Raw genomic sequence first — 26,090 nt, 5'->3', positions numbered from 1 at the left:
TGACTAATGATTCAATCATTCATGCCTACATAATGAAACCCTGATAAAGACTCTGGACACCGAGGCTTGGGTGAACTTCCTTGGCTGGCAATCATACTTCCATATTTTGGGTGATGTGCCCTAAGGATAAGAAAGCTTCACGTTTGGGACCCTCCCAGACCTCACCATATGTCTCTTCATTTGGCTGGTCCTTATTTGTATCCTTCATGATAAAACTGTAATAAAAAGTAAAGCACTTTCCTAAGTGATGTGTGTCATTCTACCAAATTATCCAACCTAGGAGGATAGTGGGAACCCCTGAATTTGTACCCAGTTGATAAGAAGTGTGGGTGGCCTGGAAACCCTGGAGTTTGCAGCTGGTGTCTGAAGTGAGGGGAGTTTTGTGGAGAATGGAGCCCTTAATTTGTGAAGTCTGCACTAATTCTGGGTAGTCAACATCAGAATTGCATTGCAGGCACATGCACGTTAAGGATTGTTTTGTCTTTTTAGAGAATCGAGCCCTTTATCATTACACAGTACCTCTTTATCGCTGATAATTTCCCTTGTTACGAAGTCAGCTTTGTCTGAAATCAATATGGCTACTCCAGATTTCTTTTGATTAGTGTTAGCATGCTCTGTCTTTCTCTATTCCTTTACTTTGAATCTTTGTCTGGGTTTCTTGTTGACAGCATATAGTTGGGTGTTGTTTTTCTGTTAAATCCTCTCTGAAATCTCTGTCTCTTAATTGGTATATTTAGACCATTGACAGTTAGATTGATTACTTACAGGTAGTGTAAGTACCCTGAAACAGCATATTCCCAGTTCTTCCCTCCTGTTCCTTTTAATATTGCTGTCATTCATTCCACTTATCCCTAAGATATAATCACCCAATACATTGTTGCTATTACTATTTTGAACAAACTGTTATCTGTTAGATGAACTAAGGATAAGAAAGATTAAAGATTTTATTTTACCTTCATTTATTCCTCTTCTAATGCTCTTTTCTTTTTTAAAGTAGATCTGAGTTTCTGACCTATGTCATTTTCCTTCTCTCTGAAGAACTTTTAATATTTCTTTCAAGACAGGACTACTGGCAATAAATGCCCTTAACTTTTGTTTATCTGAGAAAGTTTTTATTCCTCCTTCACTTCTGAAGGATGATTTCATTGGATACAGAATTCTAGGTTTGTAGGCTTCCCCCCACCCCCAAGTTTAAAACATTTCACTCCACTATAATCTTGCTTGTACGGTTTCTGAAAAGAAGTCTGATGTAATTTTTATCTTTATTCATCTGTTTTTGCTTCTCACTTCTTTCAAGATTTTCTCTTTGTCTTTGATTTTCTGTAGTTTGAATATGATATGCTTAGGTACATTTTTTTGGGTATTTATCATGCTTGGCGTTCTCTGAGCTTCCTGGATCTGTGGCTTTGTGTCTGCCATTAATTTGGAAAATTCCCAGTCATCACTACTTCAAATGTTTCTTCTGTCCTTTTCTCTTGTGTTTCTCCATCTGGTATTCCCATTAAATTGTACGTTATTACACCTTTTGTAAAAGTTCCATAGTCCTTAGATTCTGTTCCATCTTTTTTGTTTTTTCTCCTTGCCTTTCAGTTTTTAAAGTTTTATTGACAGTTTTATTGAAGTTTTATTGATAAGCTCACTGATATTTTCCATGACCATGTCTAGTCTGCTAATAAGCCCAACAAAGGCATTCTCCATTTATTTTAGAGTTTTTGATTACCAGTATTTCCTTTTGATTCTTAGAGCGTCAATACCTCTGCTTATATAACCCACCTGTTCTTGTGCAATGTCCACTTTTCCACTAAAGCCCTTCACATATTAATCATAGTTATTTTAATTCCAAAATCTCTGCCATGTCTGTGTCTGGTTCTGATATTTGCTTTAACTCCTCAGACTGTCAGGTTTTTTTTTTTCCTTTAGCTTTCCTTCTAACTTTTTTTAATTGAAAGCAGAGATGATGTACTGGGTAAAAGAAACTGATTTAGATAGGCCCTTAGTGTGAAGTTTTATGTCCATCTGACTAGGAGTTAGGTGGTGTTTACAGTTGGCTGTAACTGTGGTGTCAGACTAAAATTTCTGCTAGTGTCCTTATTTTTGTCTCCCCCATTGTTTGGGGTTTTCCTAGAGACTTCTTAAACAGGGTTTGAGGCCTGCAGTTCTTTTAGCTATAATCATCTACTATTACACAGACGTTGGATTGATGTGGTAGTATAGTGTGTGTGGGGGGGGAAAGTTTTCTGTAGTCCTGTAATCAGATTTCAGTCTTTTGGTGAACATGAGTTGGGTATTTCCCTTTCCCCAGGGTGGTTAGGCTTTGGTAAAACCTCAGTAGATTAGACATTTGTAAATTAGTTTCCTTAAGGGTAGGCCTTGCTGAGAATAGAGAGCTCTGGATATATTTCAAAATGGTTACTTTTCCCCTCTCCCTGTTGGAAGCATGAGGACATTTTTCTCCAATCTTCACAGTGACAAACCTATAGAATTCCTGGAGATAAAACTTACAAATGTGTGGAGGCCTCCCTAAAATTGGGTTTCCCCAGAGTTTTTAACTCTCAGCTTGTCTATACTGAGCCTGGAGCAATTCGTCAATTACAGTTTAAAATATTCCTACCAATACTGGCTGCAGTGAAGGATTTCGGCTCTATGAGCTGTGGCTCTCTGTATCCACTTGTCTGTTGCTCCAGCTTTCAGGACAGCAATTTCTCCTGTGACCCCAATTCTCTGATGGATCTAGGAAGAGTTGTTGATTTTCACTTGGTTCAGCTTATTTATTGTCATAAGGACAGGAGTGACAACTTCCATAAGTTTTAGACCAGAAAACAGAAGTCCACCAGGTCTGCTTTTGAAACGTAAATTAAGATATTGAGCCACTGGGCTTCCCTGGAGGCGCAGTGGTTAAGAACCTGCCTACCAATGCAGGGGACACGGGTTCGAGCCCTGGTCTGGGAAGATCCCACATGCCGCGGAGCAACTAAGCCCGTGCGCCACGACTACTGAGCCTGCGCTCTAGAGCCCGTGAGCCACAACTACTGAAGCCCGTGCGCCTAGAGCCTGTGTTCCACAACAAGAGAAGCCACCGCAATGAGAAGCCCGCGCACCGCAACAAAGAGTAGCCCCCGCTCGCCGCAACTAAAGAAAGCCCGCGCACAGCAACGAAGACCCAACTCAGCCAAAAATAAATAAATAAATAACTTTATTTAAAAAAAAAAAAAAGGTATTGAGCCACTATATGTCCATATTAGCAGGAAGTAGTATGTCTTTATCTTGGAACCCCTGGCTGTAATATCCTAAAATCTCAGCATATAGTCTAGCTAGTTGAGCTTTCAAATATCCCACAAGGAGGAACTATAAAATCTAATCAATCCACTAACGGATTTCCCTTTTTATTCCTTGTTTCTAATATTACTACAATGACTATGTTAGACTGTGTCACCACGGAAAAGACCTGGCTCTCCGAGGCCAGCGTATCACTGCCTTCTACTGCCATGACACTGTGATGGTCCTATTACCTCATTGGCACGTTTGTCTGTGTGTGCTCCACCCTTGGGTCCCTGAGGTTATAACTGCCCTTCCCATACATTCAGCCAAAGCCCCAAAGTGAACCAGCCATGCTAGGGTAGATCACTTTATAGGGGCATCTACAAACCCACATCCCCCTGTCTTCATGGTGAATTCCCTCTCACTTGAGCTTCCTTTCCTATAAGTAAGCTTACTCAGGACCACCTCAGTTCATCAAATCTTCAAAAGGGAAGGGATCAGGTCTGGATCCATTTGATTTGCTCACTTGCTGTCCAGAGACTAGTTCTGCATTCCAAGAAGTGTAAAGAGAGACAGCACACTTAAGGCACCTGTGGCTCTTCAGAGGCCTGCCCTGATGCTGGCTTGCATTTGCACAGAGCTAGAAGTGTCCGGGAATTTGCACCCAGCATGCCCCACAAAAAGTGGCCCTTTACCAATAGAGAAAACCCAGTTCTCTTGCCTCCGACTGGACAACTGTGACGTGTAATTAACGCTCCCAGGTTCCCCTGTGGGATCAGGGTGGAGCTACCTCATATCCTTGCTTGGTTTCCTTCCTTTCCTTGTCCTGCTTCCTCTACGTCCTTACCTGTCTACCCTGGAAGCACTTCCCTAATCAACCATTTCCTCGTGGCTTTCATCTCAGAGTCTGCGCCTGGGGAACTCAACTTATTAGACACCAACCAAAAGTTTCAAGGTGCTGAATGCCTTCTGGTCTTACATTTTCCCCTTAATCTACTCCAAAGTGATTTGCTTCCTCCAAGTGAAGTGGCTGACATTTAAATGCCACCTGCTCATACAAATAAATAAATTTTTCTATTCCTGCCCAACCACATTCTTTGCTATTGGTTATTTCCAATCGTTTTACTTAACATGTCTTCTTGTGCCTTTAGAGGCCTGAAAAGGTCAGGCCCCACAGTAGCCAAATAATTCATTTGATCATCCACCACTGTATTCAAGGAAGCTTGCTTGAATATTTACTCTAAAATCAGTTAAGACTTTTTTTTTTAAGAATGTTCAACAGCTTCATTGAGGCATAATTGACATACAATAAGCTGCACATATTTAAAGTATATAATTTGGTAAGTTTTGACATATGCATACACCCGTGAAACCATTACTACAATCAAGACTGTGAACATATGCATCACCTCCAAAAGTTTCCCCACACCCCTTTACAGTGTCTCCCTTCCATTCCTTTCGCCCTTCTCCCAAGCAGCCATTAACCAGCTTTCTGTCATGATACATTAGTTTGCATTTTCTAAAGCTTTATATAAATAGAATTGTATACTATGTATTATTTTTTTGTAGCTGTTGGAGTTTTACACTCAGCATAATTATTTTGGGTTTCATCCATGTTGGTGCATGTATCAAAGTTCATTCCATTTAATTGTTAAGTAGCATTCCATTGCATGGATATACCGCAATGTTGATAGGTTCACCTGTCAGGATACTTGGGTTATTTCCAGTTTGGGGCTATTACAAATAAAGTTGCTATGAACATTCATTCACATGTCTTTGTATGAACACGTACTTTCTTTTTTCTCCTGGGTGAATGTTTACACATGAAATACTTGGATCATATTGTTGGTATATGTCTAATTTCTTAAGAAACTGCAAAAATGCTTTCCAAAGTGGTTATATCATTTTATACTCTCAGCAGCAACATATGAAAATTTCAGTTCCTCTGCATTTTCACCAAATCTTGGTACGGTCAGTCTTTATAATTTCCATTTAATTGTAATTTAATTTAATAGATGTGTAATGGTATCTCATCATGGTTTTAATTTGCATTTTTTAATTGAAGTATAGTTGATTTACAATATTATATTACTTTCGGGTGTACAGCGTAATGATTCAATCTTTTTTGCGGATTATACTCCGTTTAAAGTTATTATAAAATAATGGCTATATTTCCCTGTGCTGTACAATACACCCTTGTTGCTGACTTAGTTTATACATAGTAGTTTGTATCTCTTAATCCCCCACCCCAATCTCAGCCCCCCACTGCCCTCTCCGCACTGGTGACCACTACAGTTAAGACTTTGACGACTCCTTTCCTATCCTCTCTTTTTCTCTCCCAGTGCCCTCATTCAGGCAAAAATGCCCCTATATCCTTTCCAACTTGCCCAGTCAAAATCTGTTCATGAGAAATGATTAAACTAGTCAGTGGCTGAAATGCAGTTTCTACTTTTCTTCTCTCGGTGAGGGATGGTGAGGGGAGCGTTAGGGTATTTAAAATATACCCTCGCCCTACATAATAAAAAGCTCTGGATGTTGTTCAAGGTATTTCAGAGATCAGACAATTGATATGAGGAGAATTTCAGAGCACAGTGGCCCTTAAAGATAGCCCCTGGCATCTGTCCCTGGCAAGCAAAAGTCAGTTGTAGGCAATTCCTTATTTACAGAGTTTATAGATTAATCACAGTTGAAAGGGGAGTAGCTCTCTCTAGATGGATCTCCCTCTGCCCCCATCTCTGTACCTCACCTGGTGCTGGTGAGAGCTCAGGAACAGGTAACTTCAGCTTCAGCTCAGCAACAGAGGTGGCCAGGGGAAGTCTACATGGTGTGGTGGACGAGGCGTCGAGTTCAGCAGAAAACAGCCCTGGTTAAAAATCCTGGCTTTGCACATGCCCCTGTGTGACTTCAAAAAAGTCACTTAATCTCTCTGTGGCTCCAATTCCCTGGATATAAAATGAAGATAATGATACTACTCTCCAAGAACTGTTATAAAGCATAGAAATGAGATCAAACATGTACGAAAATGGCTAGTACCAAATAAACACCTGAAGAATATCAATCCCTCTTCCCCCTCACCCCCCATACGGCAAGGTTCAGTAAATGATGCTGGGTTTATCTGAGTCATCATTCTGCTTCCCTGGTTCAGAAACTGACCCCCAGTTAACTCCGAAAATTTACCTTCCAGAACATCAAAATTAGAAGGTACTTTTCTATCATCTTGTTCAAACCATCCATTTTACAGATGATGAAACTGAGGCCTAGAGGATTCAGGGGCCTTGTTCAAAGTCTACCGTTTCTCCTCTATTGCTCTTTGCCCTATACCTTGTTAATTATCACCTTTTTGAAGTCTGTGTTTACAAGTCCTGGCTAATGTTTAGCTCTTTGCATCTCCAGTATTATTTTGTGAGGTGTTGCCCCACAGGGTTATTTCAGTCTTCTGCACAGGTCTCCCAAAAGGACAATGCTGTGGATTCTTCACAGCTCTCCAGAGGTGCCAAGCTGGTGCGTAGTCACTGGCCCTGGGTCCCAGATACTTCCTTCCTGAGACAGGGCTGTTCTCTGGACATATTTGTCTTCTGGCAGAAAAGCATTTTTCCATGCCCACGGTGGTGAAGCTGGAAGAGAGAGTCTCACAGAGGCTGGAACAGTTCTGTTGGCTTCCTGGCCTTTAGTGGGTGACTTTGCCAGACACTCGTGCTCTGGGGAGACAGCTCTCCCTCTGTCTCAGTCCCAGGGTCTGCAGGGGACCCAGCGATCCAGAGGAGAATCTTCAAGGCCAGAGACCTCAAGTAACCTCGAGAGCTCCCTCTTTCCTGCAAAGCAGCTCCACCACTGTCCAGGGCCCACTGGTTCCTCCTTGAGGACTAGAATTATGAAAACAGCCCAATCAGAACACAGTCAGGAGGGTCCAGAAGCGTCCAAAAGAGTCGTCCTCACAGTGTGGAATTCAGTGAGTTCCACCAGGGAGAACAGGAGAGACGTGACTGAAACCCCCTTGGAGCCTTGTCAAACCACAGCACCCCACTGCAACGCTGCCCTCACCACCTCACTTCAGGGATAACCTTGGGAGACTTCAAACTCTGAATGTTGGCGGGTAAGGTTAGGTAGGCAGGTCAGAATCTGGTTGGGGGTGGGAGCCAGAGGACAGGTTTGAAAAAGCTCCCCAGATGGTTCTGATGAGTTGCCCTCACCCGCTAGGGTTGTTAGATTTAGCAAATAAAAAACAGGACACCCAGTTTCATGGGACTTTCAGATAAACAGTGAATACTTTCTAGTATAAGTATGTCCTATGTGATATTAAAGACATACTTATACTAAAAAAAATTGTTGTTTATCTGAGACTCAAATCCGACTGGGCATTATGTATTTTATCTGGCAACTCTCCCACCCTCTCCACCCTCAAACAGGAAAGTGACATTTTCAAATACCATTCTAAAAAAAAAAAAAACATACATTCACTGTCAAAAGTGCAGAAAAATATGAAACATTAAATTAAAACCAGTAATAATTTTACCACCCAGAGTTGTTATTATTTTGGTCTATTCCTTGTCTATACACACACACACACACACACACACACACACACACACACACCTCTGTGTGTGTGATTTATTGTCAGTTATATTTTTATAAAATTTGGATTATACCAAACATCCAAATATTCAGTTTTATATTATGTTTTTCCCTATAACATTATATGTATGTATAACATGCTTTATTTCATATATCATTGTATATATTTACTGCTATATATTTTCCTATGTCTTCAAATATCTTTCATCACCAGGTCTTTTAATGGCTGACAAATGCTGACTCTGATTCCCAGCTCGGGCATGGAGGGGAATGAGAGGAACAGATCTCAGAGCCCTCCATTTTGGCAGACAGCAATTAGCCATCAGATGCTTGATGTGGCAAACACCCTGCACCACGCCGGACCCCCAGGAGGGATTCCAGAAATGCTTTTGATTAAACGAGTAAGTAAATGAATGAACCCCTGTAGACCCTGGGAGCACACTAGCCCGAACACAATACCCACATTTCCATTGTACAGGTCCTGCTGAATGGAAGAAGAGCTGCTTGCACTTCAGCGGGGAGCTGGTAACTTAGAACACAGCCTTCTGGCCCCTGGTGTTGAACATACGCAAAGTCCTGATTTTGCTTTAAATTTCACAAATAGTATCAGTGCCAGGCCCCGTAGTAAGTACTATGGACACAGAAACGAACAGGCTAGAGCAATCACATTCCTGTGAAATTATATGTGTGTGTGTGTGTGTGTGTGTGTGTGTGTGTGTGTGTGGTGGGGAGACAGATAATAAGAGTAAATAAATATAATTTCATACATTAGTGATAAATGAGACTCGAAACCACTGCAGCCACAAAGCTTACTGTCCACGCTAACATGATTCAACTATTTGACACTCAGCATTAACATGACAGCAACATTCTAGAAAATTCCAGTCCAAAAAGATAGAGTTGCAAACAGTGGTACTGTTTGTTTTAGGAACTTCCTGAAAACCCATTTATCTGAAAACAAACTCTTCAACTAATGGGGATCAGGGTGGTTGCCCCTTTCTCAGAACAACCCAACTTGTCTATGTACTCTTCAAGGTCCCCTGCAAAGCCCTCACCTTGCTGTGTTCATCCGTCCTAAACTATTATATCACAAACTGCACAATTTCAACCAGGACTCCACATAGAAAGACCCACCTTAAACTAGAACCTCAAAATCTTAATATTCCACCCTGACCTCCCCCTTCTACGAAGCTTCTATGATTCCATCAAAGTAATGATATCCCTTACTGCACTAAGCAATACATTTGGCTTTGTCCAATCAGCAGGCCATTTCAGTAGTCTGTATAGGAATCAGCAGTCAACATGAGTGGTATGAAGTAAAAGAAGCAGGGTCACTCAATCCATAGTGCTGGAGATGGGGCTGGCAGCGGTGGTTGAGATGAAAGCCTCTCAAAAGTGGTAACATTTGAGCTGAGACCTGAATGAGGAGAAGGATCTGGCCTTGCCATATCCTGGGGCAAAACCTTCCAGGCACCAGGAATAATAAAAGGAAGGTTGACAGTAGGGCAAAGGAGTTCAGAGAGGTGGAAGGTATCAATAGATGGATGCCAGATGATGTAGCTCATTGCAGGCCAATGTAAGGAGTTTTAATTTTATGCTAAGTGTGACTCAAAGAAAAAAAAAAAAACCAACCTGGAAGATTTAAGCAGAAAAACTATGTTCTTTCAACCATCCTTCCGGTCAATGAACGTTACTTGAGATGCTTCTCTTGCCTGGTATTTGTGGGCATGAACTGAGCTGGAGATTTAGCTTTCTAGAGAAAAGACAGACACAAATAGCCAGCGTGCAGAAGACCAACGCCTGTACATTGCAGGAGGTGTGAGAAGGAGACGGTGACCAGAAAGCGAGTGGCCCTTCCTTGTCATGGCTCTGCCTCCCACCCCCCCAGGGTTCGATGTAAGTGCAGTTTGCTTGATGGTAACCTCCAGGCTCTAAGGTCCACAGGAGGTTACAGCAAACTCGGGCTGTGGACTCCCCAGGAGCAGCCAGCTCGTTATTTTTACCTACATGCCTCAGGACCAAGCTCAGTACCTGGGAGAGAGTAGGAGCTCAATAAAGGTGCTCAACAAATGTTGGAATAGACGGTCTGCTTTTTGGGTATTTATACTCCATCCAGTTCCAAAAAGTTATGAAATTGTACACAGAGCTACATATATTATTAAAACACAAAATAAATGAGAAAATTAGTGGAAGGAAATGTAAAGGTAGGGAAATAAAGTTACGGTTGAAAATCCTTAGCAAGTAGTTTTGAACAGAGGTGAATTATAAAGTCTTGTTAGCAGCCAGAGAAAAGAGACCAAAGGTCAGTTGCTAGATTCACAGAAACAAAATTAAGAACAAGAAGCCAGTGGCTCAGGAAAAGTCCAGTTCTTTTTTTTTTCAAACTTACGCCCACATTTTATTTATTTATTTATTTATTTATTCATTCATTCATTCATTCATTTTTGGCTGTGTTGGGTCTTCGTTTCTGTGTGTGGGCTTTCTCTAGTTGCGGCGAGCGGGGGTCACTCTTCATCGCGGTGCGCGGGCCTCTCACTGTCGCGGCCTCTCTTGTTGCGGAGCACAAGCTCCAGACGCACAGGCTCAGCAGTTGTGGCTCACGGGCCCAGTTGCTCCACAGCATGCGGAATCTTCCCAGATCAGGGCTCGAACCCGTGTCCCCTGCATCGGCAGGCAGATTCCCAACCACTGCGCCACCAGGGAAGCCCCAGTTCTTTTCTTGAATTGAGTCAAAGAAAAATTTTTATGGGTCTTCATAAAGTGATTTTCTGTGAGGTAGTATATAACAACATCCCTAAAACAATACAGTTGTGAGTTTCAAATGGCCGTTTCTGGAAAATCCCGGGAGCATTATCCAGGCATATCTGGGCCTAATTCGATCAAGGTGACTGGGAAGAGGCAGAGCAGGCACTTTCCTGGTGACCAAGCTTGGGTACCAGAGGGACAGACGCAGGCTGGGAAGCAGTGGAGGACCGAGATGGCGGGGACCCAAGCGCGCTTGAGCTTGATGGAGCCAGGCGCATGCATACATCTTGCACACCTCTGGAACGGAGTAACTCGGAATACAGGAGATCCCTCCCCCTTACACCCTGTGTGGAGCAGCTTTCTGCCCTCCTGGAACAAAGTGAAGGAGAGGGAGGCCTATGCAGCGGAGAGATTTGCGGAGGGGGGAATCTTCATGAAGTGCTATAGTAAACACCTCATATTTCAACTCTGTGAAGAAAGCATCTCCTGGCAGACAAGCTCACAAAACGTGCGCAGTTAGTGGTCGGGTCGTCCAAGGCCTGCGTGCAGCTCCATCAGGGTCCCCCACTTCCTGGGCCATAAAAACGTGCTCCTGACTGATGGCTGACATATGAGGTGACAGGCAAGGAAATGGTTTCCTTCGGCTGCGTGTGTGTGCCGCACTTTACAGCTCCCCTGGAATCAGTAAGGGCAGATACTGCTATTGCGTAAGTATAGACTCTCAATGGCTTCTTCATGGAAGAGAACATTTGGTTTGGAAAAGAAAATCATGGTGAATTCAAAACAGAAAAATGTCTCCTTTAAAAATATTGTAATTTTTGAATGATTGTAAGCACGGTTTAAACTCACTGGATTTTCCACCAGATCTGTGTGTGCGGACATAACCTGTGTTACGCTCTGATGATGTCAGGCACTTGAAAGGAGAGCTTTACCTTTTGCAAAGTTCTTTGTCACCGCTTGTAGATGGGAGAGTGGAGCCTCCACAAAGGTTAAGTGCCATCTCCAAGGCCACACAGGTGGCTCCTAAATTCCCAGCTTCTGAACTCAGTTGAGAGCTCTTTACATGAGAGGATGTCGATGGGGCAACAGGAGCCCAGCCAGCAATTCTTCATTTCCCCACCTCTTACCTTTTTCTCCACTTTCCTACTAAAGGGATACTCTTAGACTGAGGGCTATGAGTGCAGCTGTTTCCATGGTCTTATCTGCTACTCCCACTTTGCACAGGTATCTGCTTTTCCATGAGTCCCAAGTGGAAATGCTCTAAACATAAAGACCTCAGAAACCAACAAGGGCTGTGGAAGTTTGCCGAGCCTCAGATCACAAGGTTGGCATTAGAATCCCCTCCTAGCCTTCTGACCCAGGCTTGTCTGGGACCCCAGTCCTGTCATCGTGTCTCTCTTTTCCACACAGCATGACCAAGACCAAGAGGTTTTCTGAGTGCTCACATCTGAACCAAGGGACCAGGGAGATTTCAGTGCCACGGGCTGCACATTCTGGTGAGGAATATGAGGCAGGAAAGACATTCATAAATTCTCAGACAATAAGGTCAGGAAAATGAATTCTTTGCATGACAATACGGGGTGGTGGAATTCATTGGCATGATTACAGTGCTGGATTTGTACCGTTTGCAGCTTAGAATGGAAAGTCAACAACCACACGCTGTTTAGGGTACTCGCTATGAGGTCAGGCTCCTCCCATCAGGCATAGAATTCAATAATTATTTCAGGTTTAGGAATACATTCTGACTTCCTATTATGAGAAGATTTGTTTTAGGTGCTATTGCTAGGGAAGGGGAAGAGGGGATAGAGGGTGGGGGGAGGGCAAAGACAGTGTCAACCGATGCTGACCCTAAAGAGGTTATTCTCTAAGCAAATATCAACTGAAGGTCCACCTGCTGAATGAACATACCTTACTCAGGGGGGCTGCCTGGTGCTACACAGGACTATCGAAAAAATATATTTATAGCCATCTTTCAGTGGGAGAACAACACAAATATCTGTAGGAGACTCAAGAAGAATAAGAAGGACATAAATGCAAACTGATCAGTGCCCAAAGTATAGGAAAAGAGATGACGGTCCTTTCAAAGGATTTCAGCATCAAGGGTTGGAACAAAGAAGGTTTCGCCCTTTAGTAACCAGAACACTGTTAACCAGATGGGGCCATTCCCTGGCATTTGCCTGTTGTAGCTTCTGATCTGTAAATCTCCATCCAGCCAGCAAATTCCCCAGCTATGATTACCTCCAATATATGAGCTCATTTCTCTGCACTAACTCCCAAATGGTCGACATCGATTTGCAATGTTAATGAAGTAAGTACCCAACTATCCCTGTTCATGAGCTATTACCTCGGTATTGATTGTAGCCTTAATTGACAATTACTTGAATGGGCTGGGCTACACTGAGCTTTTATTAATTTTCCATTGTGATGCCCATTACTAAACTTCACTGCAGTTGTATAATAATATAAACTCCCCACTGTGGCTAACTGAACTGGAAAATTCCACTTGCCATTTCTCAAACCTGTTTATCCTGGAAAACAAAGAATTTGGTACTGTTAAATTTGATAACAGGATTCTAGACCTCGGCTCTCTGGGAAGAGAATTGTGACTTTGGCTGTGAAAATAAATAAAATTTGCTGAATTATTTTTCTTTCACTGTTATTTCAGAGGACATGTGGTATCCAGAGACGTGATTCTTCCCCTCGCTGCCTAGAGAAACAGTGAAATCCACGCTACTGTAAAATTATATTCATTCTTCCGTCTTCCTTTCTTTCTTTTTTTAAATTAAGGGTGGGGAAGAGACATCGAGGTAGAAGAGATTATGTAGTTTTAGGAATTTTCATTTTCTTCAGCTAAGCCTTGTAAATAGATTTTTTTTTTTTTTTGCCCATCTCTCAAACATACAAGCAAAATCTCTGATTTCAAATCTTCTTAAAATAATAAACGAAATATATTAGAAATATCAAGACCCTGTTAGAAATGAAAGTCAGAGCTTTATCATGGAGGAGGTAAGAAAAGGAAGGGCTTGCTCACCAGCACACATTTAGATATCATTTCCCTCTCTCAGCTAGACCTCAGAAATCAGAAATGACTCTGGCTTTTGCCTCTTAGAAAGCCTCACACTGGCCTCCCTTTATCACCTAAGGTGCCCTTGACCAGCTCTAACCATGTTGGGATTACAAATGTGCACGTTAGGGTGAATGATAACCGTACTTGGAAAATGGGAAAACATCATCATAGAGGCCATTCTTCCTCATAGTATGGCTGGGATCAGCTGAATTTGGCTCATATAATGGAGAAGATGTAGGGGAGGAAAAACACTTTTCCTTCATCCTCTTATGTTCAGTCACAGGGGCCTGTGAATTAAACTAATAAAAAATCAGATTAACAGGAGAACATTTTACATGCGTGGAATCTTCACAGAAAAGAAGTGAATTCCCGAAGAAGTGATTAGACTTGGGAGCTTATGTACCATTTTAACAAAGGGCAATAGATTGTGGAGAAGTGACTAAACAAAGGAAAGAGAGGTTTGGGCTTCTAAGGGCAGTCAATTTGTGGGCAGGTAAATATATGAGGGAAACTAATGGTAGATAAGGGTTATTTAGTAAGGTTTACTTATGCAGACTCACGACAGTGTCATCTCTGTTTCCAGTGACAAGGCCTGTTCTCTCCTTCCTGGTATGGGATATGGGAGGGGTACACCTTCACAAAGGAAAATTTATGCCCCACTCTTAGGCAGACTGGGGGAGGGCAGAGAGCTCCTAATGTGTCTGCCATTTTCCTCAATGCCTTCAGCTCAAAATAACCCTTATACCAAACTGGCATATTTTGGTGTGGGGGGGGGGGGTAATTCTTATCCCCCTCAAAGGTGATTCAGAAATATAACTTATGATCTAAGCCAGAGAAATGACTGTAATGTGATATAAAACTGATTAGAGTTAAATTTATTTTGTTATGAGCTAATAAAATGGAGCCAGTCCTATGGTGTTTTGGGAGAATAACTGGTACAAGCAGAAAAGGTGGGGGTTATTATCCATAAAGGATTATCCATAAGAGAACTGTTGAATTCTTGGTCTTGCTGCTCTAGAAATATAGTCAATATCTACAAAAATTTCAGGAAAAATATTGATCGGCATCCAACCAATACAACTTTTAAATTAATCAGACTGGTATCGTTTTTGTTTTGTTTTGTTCACCATTACACACTCTCGGGAAGTCAATGACAAGAAAACTAGCTTCTATTACAGAGGATGTTTTGAAAGAAAAAATTAACAGAGACGAGTTTAAGCACAATCATCTCTGCCTAGTGTGAAAGGCTATGCAGTGTGGTATAAAAGGCCTTTCACTAGGAATCAAAATTCTCATTTTATACTGAGGCCATAAGCGTAATGTCTATAGACCTCATTATAAAATGAGATGTGTGTACCCTATAACCTCTGAGGGACTTTCTGTCCCTCTGAAACGCCATGATTTTGGCCTTGAGACATTGAGGTGCATGAAGGTAAAAGAGTGGGAAGAGCATTGTGCTCAGAGGCCAGAGCATTGCTTTGAGTTTGCATTCCCCCAGCCAGCTGTGTGATCTTGGACAAGTCGCTTCATCATCCTGAGCCTCATTTTCCTCCTCTGTACCATGAGGTGCTACTGAACCAGGTGACCTGTATGATCCCTTCTACATCTCGGGTTCAATTCAACACAGTAAGTAATGGCTCTTATAATTTACTTCTATGAGTAGACTTGGCAAAGCTATAGTACCCACTTATTTAATTAAACACTAACCCAGGTGTTGCTGTGATGGTGATTTTCCAGATATGGCTAACATCTAAAATCAGTCGACTTTATCTTCTCTTGACTGCCGTGGCTAGGACTTCCAAAACTATGTTGAATAAAAATGGCGAGAGTGGACATCCTGTCTTGTTCCTGATCTTAGAGGAAATGCTTTCAGCTTTTCACTGTTGAGTATGATATTAGCTGTAGATTTGTCATATATGGCCTTTATTATATTGAGGTATGTTCCCTCTATGCCCACTTTCTGGAGAGTTGTGTTTTTTTTTTTATCATAGATGGGTGTTGAATTTTGTCAAAAGCTTTTTCTGCATCTATTGAGATGATCATATGATTTTTATTGTTCAGTTGGTTCATGTGGTGTATCACACTGATTAATTTGTGGATACTGAAAAATCCTTGCATCCCTAGGAAAAATCCCACTTGTTCATGGTGCATGATCCTTTTAATGTACTGTTGGATTCAGTTTGCTAGTATTTTGTTGAGGATTTTTGCATCTACAAACAATAAATGCTAGAGAGGGTGTGGAGAAAAGGGAACCCTCCTACACTGTTGGTGGGAATGTACACTGGTATAGCCACTATGGAGAACAGCATGGAGGTTCCTTAAGAAACTGAAAATAAAGCTACCATATGATCCAGCAATCCCCCTCCTGGGCATATATCCAGAGAAAAACATGGTTCAAAAGGATATATGCAACCCAATGTTCATTGCAGCACTGTTTACAATAGCCAAGACATGAAAGCAGCCTATATGTCCATTGACAGATGAATGGATAAAGACGATGTGGTACATATATATAGTGGAATATTACTCAGCCATAAAAAAGAATGAAATAATGCCATTTGCAGCAACATGGATGGACCTGGAGATTATCATACTACTAAGTGAAGTAAGTCAGAGAGAAGAAGAAAAATACCATATGATATCACTTATATGTGGAATCTTAAAAAAAAAAGGATACAAATGAACTTATTTACAAAACAGAAACAGACTCATAGACTTAAGAGAATGAATTTATGGTTACCAGGAGGGAAGGGTTGGGGGGAGGGATAGATTAGGAGTTTGGGATTGACTCGTACACACTGCTATATTTAAAATAGACAACCAACAAGGACCTACTGTATAGCACAGGGAACTCTGCTCAATACTCTGTAATAAGTTAAATGGGAAAAGAATTTGAAAAAGAATAGATTCATGTACATGTATAACTGAATCACTTTGCTGTACACCTGAAACTAACACAACATTGTTAATCAACTATACTCCAATATAAAATAAAAATTAAAAAAATAAATAAAATAAAATAAAACCAGTGGACTTTAAGTGAATGAGATTACCCTCAGTAATGTGAGTGGGCCTCATCCAATCCACTGGAAGTTCTTAACAGCAAAAACTGAGCTTTCCTGGAGAAGAAAACAATTCTGCCTCAAGACCACAGCATTAATTCCTGCCTGAGTTTCCAGCTTGCCAAACTGCCCTGTGGATTCCAGACTTGCCAGCCCCCGCAATCGTATGAGCCAATTTCTTAAAATAAATCTCTATTTATATATATATATATATATATATATATATATATATATATATACACACACACATGCACATATACATACACACATATTTTATTGGTTCTCTTTCTCTGGAGAACCCTGACTGATACAGCTCTCCAGGTGAGATGGTAAATTGGTGGCCATCAAAGAAGATGCACTGATATTTCTTTTACTTACTATGGTAGGAGTAGGGATAGAAACATAGAGCACAGGTTATCTCAGTGGCTATATATTCAGCGCACAACATTTTTTTCCTTGGGTCTCTACAGGTTTTATTTGTTTGTTTGTTTGTTTTGAATTAGTTGACAACATTTAAAAATAAGGAGATACCACTTAAAGTGTGAATTTCTCATTCTCTTAAATAACTGGAGATCTAGCAACCTGAGGCCTGTATTCCTGCAAGGAAACAGTCAGCTTGAACTAAATCCTCAAATTGGGTTACCTGTCACCCTGGGGTACACGAAGGCTTTCCAAGGAGTATCAATTCCTAGACACTCAGCTTCCATATGCTCTCATTTCTAAAGCCGATCTGCTTGGCAAACTGCTTGCCTTCTGAGCCTCAGAGTTGCCCTCTTTTTCTCAGCTCCCCTTTACAATCACCTTTTTCTCACATTGCAAAATGTGGTAGATACCAAGATACACTGCTCAACTCCCCCTTCAACAAAGGACTAGCTGCCTGTAGTGGGTCAAATGGTGACCTCCAAAAGATACAGCCATCTGGAGCCTCAGAATGTTACCTTACATGGAATAAAGGTCTTTGTAGATATAATTAAGGTAAGGGTCTTGAGATCATCCTACATTATGCACGGGGCGGGGGGGCCTAAATCCAATGAGGAGTTTTTTTTTAGAAGGGACTGAAAAGTAGGGAACCACAGAAACACAGAGGGGAAGGCCATGTGAAGACAGAGGCAGAGATCTGAGCCAAGGAATGCCCAGGAGTGCCAGGAGCCAGCAGAAGCTGGGAGAGAAGCACGGAACAGTCTCCCTTCAGAGCCTCCAGAAGGAGCGGCCCCTGTCAACACCTTGCCTTTGGACTTCCGGCTCCAGAACTGAGAGGATAAATTTGTCACTTTTAAGCCACCCAGCTTGTGGCGACTGGTTATGGCAACCCCAGGAAAGGACTGCACCGGCCCTCTGGGCGAGCTCCTCCAGGGCTGGCCTCATCCACTAAAGGCCCACCCTGCCTGGGTGACTGAGCACGCGGCGGCAGCAAGGCCCGCCACCTCAGCCTGTCACCAACACAACTTCAATGGGCGACAATCGCTTCACAGCTGCCGCCTGGGTTGGCCACGCGCTCACCAAGTCCTTTCCAGTCCAGGCTGGCTTCCGCCCCCTCCTCCTCACAGGCGCTGATCCCTAATAAAGAGCTTGCCCTCACATTCTGTCTCAGCATCTGCCTCCGGAGAACCCAACCCGCCAGGCAGAACAAACGCATACATTCTACCCATCTCAAATCCTACTGTGGTGCGTTGCCTCGGGGTGTTACAACTCTCTGGGTGACAATAAGACAATTCAAAATATTGATCTTGATGTTGCTGTAACAAAATGGTTCCTGTTCCCATTTACTTGTTTTTATAAACCACGTTTCTCAGCCTTTATATCTATAAACACCAAACACAGGAACAGATTTGGTGCTGAACACGATCTCATTCTAGCATTAAGTAATGTTCACCTACGCATATATGAACTAATTGGAAAAGATAAAACCCACGTATCTCATACAGGTATGCATTTAAAATAAAATTTTATGTTTAATAGTTATTCATCACAACTTTACAAGTACATTCAGGGTGTTTTAATCAATTTTTCCAGAAGAAAAGATCTTAACACATATGCTCTTATGGTCACAGGAAATAAACTTTCAATTTGTATTTTAATTTATGTGGCAGAGAAGTCTGAAAGTGTGATGAATAAAACACTTTAAATCAAACATTATATTCAAATAAAATTTTGTGGGAGAAGAGAAATTAAAAAATAAGTTCAAGGAGAAAAAGGAAGTAAAATTTGTTTGTCCAATAAAATTTGTTGGTATATCTTTTTATGGTTGATGGTGATTATCAAATTGCAATGGGGTTTAAATTCTATCAGAGTGATATAAGGCTTTTATTTTAAAATGTAACCGTTTACAGTGCACCACTAATTACCTTTAAAAACTATTAAGCTCACTATTAAAAATTTTATATGTTAAACTAAAATCTGATAAGGGTACATGGTTTTCCAAAAATTTTTCAGGGGGTTCATGAGAGAATAGTTTGACTACCTTAGATTTGCATTGTCTGCTGGCATCTGTAGGCACTTAAGTATGATTTCTGCTTTAGCTAAACAACTGAGTATCTCTCTGCTAAAGCCTATGCTAATCCCCAAGTGCAGTTTCTGGGAGCTTTTATCTCCCCCAGATCTCTGAGGATCCAACATACTTGCTGGGGAGGAAGGGGCTGAAATACAGCCCCTTCTGATTTCCACAAAAGTTCTTTAAAGGCAAGGGCCACAGAAGAATGCTCTGAGGGGGGCAAGGAAGAGACCTACTTACAAATTCCCACAAAGGAATTTAAGAGAAGCTGCTCCTTTGGCACCCTCCCTCCATCCCCCACTCCCCAGCTTTCTCTCCCTTCTCTACATAGATTCCGTTACAAGCAGGTGGAGGAGAATGAGACATCTGAGGAAAATGTATTCAGTTTCGCACTATTGCTGTTCCTTCCAAAATAATAACTTTAACAATGATTGCCACTTATTATGTGCTTATTATGTGCCAAGGGGAAAATGAATTACCTTAACAGCTGGCATCAGAATTCCTCGTAAGAAGGGAATTGTCTTCTGAGAATCTCTTGATAAGCCCTCTTAGGGACTGATTCTAAAAATCATCCAGAAGATGCATAATACAAGCAAGAAAATTTTGGTGAAAAATTATGACAAATAATAACAGCCAACACCTTTACAAATACTTACTATGTGCCAGGCCCTGTTTTAAGTACTTTACATATAGAAACTCATAAAATCCTCATGACCACCCTATTATCCTTGTTTTAAAGATAGGGAACTGAGGAACAGAGAGACTGAGCAACTTGTCTCAGTGCCAGAGTCTGTGCTCTTATCTACTATGCTCTTAACCACTGAGCTATACTGTATCAGGACATTTTTATAAAATGATAGTAATTAAACCAATATGGTGCCATTTCATCATAGAGTAAGGAAATAGAACAGAAATCTGAAACAGACCCATGTATAGAAAATTAACATATGATAATTAGACATTTCAAATCAGTAGCAAAAATGAAAATAAATTTCTACTTCACACCTAAACCAAATTATATTCCAGATGGATCAAATGCATCAAATGTGTAGAAATGTAAATGTATCAAAAAATTTAAGTTCTAGGAGCAAATACTGGAATATTTTTTATAACGTTGGCATTTCCTTCTAGGCATATGAAGCCTAGTATCTGTATTTAAAAGATTTTTACCTTTAGCTACATAAATAGTAATGTATATGGAAAAAATACATTATAATCCAAGTTGGAAGAAAAACAATACCCTGAGACAATACTGAACATATATGATAAACAAAGAGACAGAAAACATAATATATAAAGAGTTTCCACAAATCAACAAGAAAAAACCCTACCCGCTAGGATAAGAAAAGAAATACAAACATGAATTCACAGAAAAATAAATGTAAATGGCCAGTTACTGTAAATTAACTTTATATATAAAGAGGCGCACAATCACATCAAAAGCCAAAGATGTGCAAAACAAAAAATATGGGATATCACTTTTAAACAAGAAATTAGCAAATATTAAAGTGTTTGGAAATATGGCAGATGGAAAACTCTAAAATCCTGTTGGCATATTGGTGGTAGAGTAATTGGCAAGCCTTTCAGAGAGAACATTGGCAGTAGCTACTTCAACAGAAAATCCATACAGGTTCCCCCCACTATGTGAAAGTAGAGTGTTCCTGTGAAACCTTTCATAAGCAGAAATGGCATAGAGTGGAGAAACAATTACCTTAGGACACATCCTGCTAACGAATGCACAAAATAAATCAAGATAAAGCACAGATGCTCATGGACTCAGTTCAAGTTATGCCAGCTTGATGCTGAGATGCTGGGTGTAGTCCCCGGGAAGGAGCTTGGTGGGGCTGTTCTCACTGCTATTCTCACCGCTTGGGGTGCGCTGTGAGCTGCCTCTATAATGGCTCGCTGCAAAACACATACCAAATGCTATCTGCACTTTCCCCCTTTTTTTGTAAAAGTGAAAATATTCTTTGGATTTCTTTTGGCTATCAGAAACAGGTGTTAGTGTAGGTGCTTTGCTAAAGCAAAGTGGTGTAAAGTGAACTTTTGAAAAGCGGGGGATAACTGTATTCCCTTTATCCTAGTAATTACAGGGGGGAATGATCATGTCGCCAATGTTTAAGAACATGGAATGAGTCCACATGTCTCTCCTGGGTCAAATGTCTGCATCAGAGTCTGGCTTGCAAGGCCCTCCATAATCGGGGCCACCTACCCATTCAGTGCCACCCCTCACACCAGCCTGTCTCCCCAAGCCTGACAGGTGCCAAATAGCACCCCCTCCCCCATGCTGTTTCATCCTCTCAAAGGACCTTGCTTCTATCTTTCCCCACCCGTTTTGAGGCCAAGCCCAAGCTCCATCTCCTTAATGATGTCAGGTCCTTAGCACAGTCCCTGACACCAAGTAAGGCTCAATAAATGCAAGCTTTTGTTACTTTAATATTATTAATCCTTAAACATCTACTCTCTTAGGCGAGTCCCTAAATCTTTTGGGTGTGTTTTCTTTACAATGAGCTTGAAAGTTTCTGGAAGACAAGAAATACTTTGGGCTTCCCACGTAAAGGCAGTACGGTTTACAAGGTTTTAATATCAGACAGACCTGGGTTGGACCTTGATCAGCCATTCTCTACCTATCTTTTAAGTTATTTCACCTGTATGCACTGGCCCATAATACATGCTAAATCAATTGTTACTATCATGATTATGGTTGCATACCTGCTCTCTGCATCATATCTGCCCCATCGCAGCAATGTCAAAATAGAATCAAATCCATAGAAAGTCATCAGTAAACTCTTCTTGCAAGTTGATTAGTTTAGCAATCCAACTTGTCATGTGTTCTATCAAATATACTCCAAGTGACACTTTGTGTGTGTTTTCAATCATTCATTCATTCATTCATCTAAGAATAACCTCTCTTAGTTTGCTTTTAAGCCAGCTAGTAACTGTTCTCAGTTCAGAACTAGTCAAAGAATCAGTCTTCACCCGGTTGCTAGGAAACTCTGTCTTCGGTGCAGAAGTTAAGAATCAATTTCCCCATGCCTTAAAGAACATATAGTTAAGTAAATGACTTCCTCAGAAACACTGATTCATTCCAATAGCATTCAAATAATACGGAAAATTAGAGTTTTTTATGTGGAAGCTGCATCTTTACAGTGAAGTAGACACGCACTTAAGAAAAACATATTTACACATATAATCTACATCTTGTTCAGAGAGAAAATAGCCTTTAATGTAGTAATAGGACTATTTATGTAATGAAACTCTCATGGGCTCTTGCATAAATAATGATTCCTGAACTGTATGAGTTTTTATGTGAAATCTGCCTTTGTGAACTTTCATAAGAATTTGGTTTTGTGATTACATCAAAGGCTGAATTTATATCAGCAAATGTAGCTTTGTGAAGACATGAAGACATTTTCTAATAGAAACATCATAATTAGAAGCACATTTTCTCATAAGATTTGTTTTGAAAATGCTTGTGCCTCTTCATGGCCTAAATGTCTTGCAAAGGATTCTCTTGGTCAGCAACTGGCTTCACAAGCATTCTCGGACATCAGCAAGCCCTGCTCCAGGGAGGGATGCCAGCCAGCCTGTGAAATGTTTCTGTAAGAACTTTTGGCTGTCTCAACTGCCTAAAGCAAATGTTTGTTTGCTGCAGTACGTGAATCAAATGCTTTTGTGTGAAAACACTCGCTAGAGAAACAAATGTTTGTTTTGGTAATCGACATTTGGACTGTTGGAACATTACCACTTAAGATATTGGTTTGAGAAATATACATTTAATTTGGAAAGCACCAGTTAGGATCAAGCATGTGACACAAATCTAGGCTGTAAGGGAATGAGGTTGAGATTGGACCCAAATTTTTCACTTTCCCTTGTCAGATCTGACTAGGAAAATGGTGCCTTGTTTTACATGTTGCTGTATAATGTTACTGAGCAACAGCATAAAAGAAAAAAGTGATTTACTTCCTTCTAGAAGTGTATGACTCATAAATTATCAAAGATAGCAGCAAGAACGTATTTATCTAGTATTAATATTTAAATGCCATTTTCCTGTTGAATGTACCACATGCTCCATATTAATCTTTTAGATTAGACTTAGTACAAATTGATGTGTTCTAAATGGAAGATTTCTCCTTACAGTTCGCTTTTGATTATCCATGCTACCTGGCAGGAGGAAAGGTACAGATACTCCAAAACAGCAGGTGATATAGAAATAAGCTCTGGCTTCAGAGAGTGTTAAATTTTTTAGCAGCAGAAAGAAACTAATTACATTTTAAGGGAGAGAGGTGTTCAGAGGGAACTTGGATGGCAAGAGGGTCATTTATATATTAAATATTGTATTTGGTCATAGATAATCCATAAATAGAAAATCAAGCTCTAGTATACTATGGCCAAGGCTGCACACTGCAGCAAAATTTTTTTAAATTAAAACACTTTATTTCCTGTACATCTTAAAGCATAGTTTTAGCTCTGGTGAAAGCCAGGAGTATATGTAGATGCATTTGATTTTTCACCATTACGTTTGAGTTTTCCTTTTTCATGAAAATAAACTGCAGGATCCAGGTTCATCAGAAAATTTATGAGCTGATACCCATAATCAAATCACTATGCACTTAACAATAAAATAAAATTATAGCCCAAATTCTTTGCTGCTGGCCTTAGTCCTATTTGATCATTAGCTGAAAAAAATCATATTTTGAAGTGGAAAAAGAAGCCAGTATCCATTCAGAATAGCCCAATAGAAGAAATATTCATTTGAACACTGAGAAACATGACTTTGTATCCTGAATCCACCCATTGCTGTTTCCATTTGTAAATTTCATTCTACTGTTGAGAAAGATAAATGATATAATTCATGTGAATTTGAAGTACTTTGAGCTCCTCAGAACTTAATAATTCAAAGTATTACAGTAAATTCCCATTTATTCTGAATCTAAACTACCAGAAAGCTGAAATAATGAGAATTTTTTGTGCAATTTATAAAATGGTAGTGTCCCTGGAGCATTAAAAGATTCTAAATTCTTTTGAATCACAGAAAGATTAAATTTTGTTCAGCGTTATTTTGTGGTAAGAATGTTTGATAGAGTTCTAATTCTTTGAAGGTAGGAATTAATCCATATGTAGCCTATGCTAATTATTCTTTTTAATTTCAATATAAAAATAGTATATTTGCATTTCCAGGAAACTGGCTTTGTGTTTCTAGCCTAATATACTCTGAAATGTATAGCAGATCATAAACTTTATAAAGTTTGATAACGGATCACGAGTCCTACTTTATTAGCTATAAATGATTCATGTGGTTTCAAGTAAGAGAAACCCACTCAAGCCGGCTAAAGGAAAATATATTATTTATTACTATGATACTGGGCTCTTTCATAGAACCCAAGCCAGTACTCAGCCATAAACTGGAACCAAGCTGGAGGTCTGTGGGAAACCCTAGGAATTTATGTTTTCGCTCTGCCTCTCATCTCTACTTCTCTTTGTCTATCTGCTTCATTCACTTCTCGGTCTGCAAACCAATTTCTGCTCTTATTCCCTCCACTAGGTGGAAAGCTGGGCCCTGTGTGGTAACTGACATCATGTATTATGGGATCAGGCACTGGAGAGACACCAACACTCTTTTAGCCCCACTTGAACTGCAAGAGAACAAGACAGGCCTTGCTGGAGTCAGGTATGCATTCAGTCTCCCCATTTCCTCCTGGCCCCCAGTACACTAGAGAGGAGGGGAAGGAGGGGAAGAATTGTAGCTTAGGTAAATAAACTGCTGTGGACAGAGGGAGGGTCAGTTTTCAGAGAGGCAGGCTCAGTGTGAGCTGGAAGATCTATACTGTCAGTTCTGAAATGCTTTGGTCTCAGAATCCCTTTAGAGTCTTAAAAATTATTCCAAGACCCCAACAGTGTTTATGTGCACTGTAGCTATCAATATTTACTATTGGAAATTAAAACTGAGAAATATAAAAATATTTAATTTCTAATTCATTTTTAAAAACCCATTATACGTTAACATCATTAGAATTTTTATGAAAAATAACTATATTTTAAAAAATAAAAAATTAGTGAGGAAAGTAGCATTATTTTACATTTTTACAAATCTCTTTAATGTCTGGCTTGATAAGAAACAGCCTGATTCTCATACCTGCTTTTGCATTTAATCTATGTTATTTTGGCTAAAGTGTACGTGGAAAACTGGCCTCACATAGATATGTATGTGGTAAAAAAAAAAAAAGGAGTATTTTAGCCTTTTAATATAATCATAGATCTTTTTTGACACTATGCTAAAATCTGACAAGAGATAGATGCAATCTAGAATCTGAAATCATATCAATGAAAATTTTGTACTCTGTTACAATAGTATCCATTGGTTTATCTTGCAATTTTACCTGTGCAGGATTTTGTAATATCATGCATGGGTCATTTGGAAAATATTGGCTGACAGAGTTATGTAGATATTCCAAATGTTGATGAATTTCATTATACAATATACAAAAATCACAGCTTCTAATATCTCTACCAATCTCTTCAGAAAAGTTTTTAAGTATTGGGAAACTGTCACGTTCATAGTAACAGATACTAGTTTTCCAAAATTCTAATTTTCACTTGAAAGCTTAAATTTCAGCATTGGAAACAAATACTGTCAATTGCATGTCTTGTAGAAACAGACTGACTTCATCCATTTTTGAGAAAATGTCTGCCAAATAACCAAGTCTAAATAACCATAATTTGCCTGTCACTTGTTCTTTTAAGTAAAAATGTTCCATGAAAAAAGTCTAGTTGAGCTCACAACCCAAGCAACCACATAAGTGCTTTTCCTTGAGACAACTGTCATACTTTGGTACAGAAGTGCTTTATTCATATTCCTAATTATGAAATATAGGAATATTCATAATTCCTATTT

General features: G+C 40.2%; 1 protein-coding gene and 1 long non-coding RNA gene across 2 annotated transcripts in view; both read right to left on the bottom strand.

Moving 5' to 3' along the window:
• The window catches only part of LOC309643168, a 385,106-nt gene that overhangs the window by 62,932 nt on the left and 296,084 nt on the right, over positions 1–26,090 (bottom strand). The gene's annotated exons all lie outside the window — the stretch shown is intronic.
• The window catches only part of RTKN2 (rhotekin 2), a 196,721-nt gene continuing 173,832 nt past the window's right edge, over positions 3,202–26,090 (bottom strand). Inside the window, exon 11 of the transcript XR_014253552.1 lies at positions 3,202–6,160. The gene's annotated coding sequence lies outside the window, so the exon portion shown is untranslated. The remainder of the gene's footprint in view (positions 6,161–26,090) is intronic.

This window comes from Balaenoptera physalus (genome assembly GCF_965194825.1).
Source record: "Balaenoptera physalus genome assembly, chromosome: 14".
Lineage (NCBI taxonomy): Eukaryota > Metazoa > Chordata > Mammalia > Artiodactyla > Balaenopteridae > Balaenoptera > Balaenoptera physalus.
The sequence above is the reverse complement of the archived record's forward strand: the minus strand, read 5'-3'. Positions and strand labels throughout refer to the sequence as shown.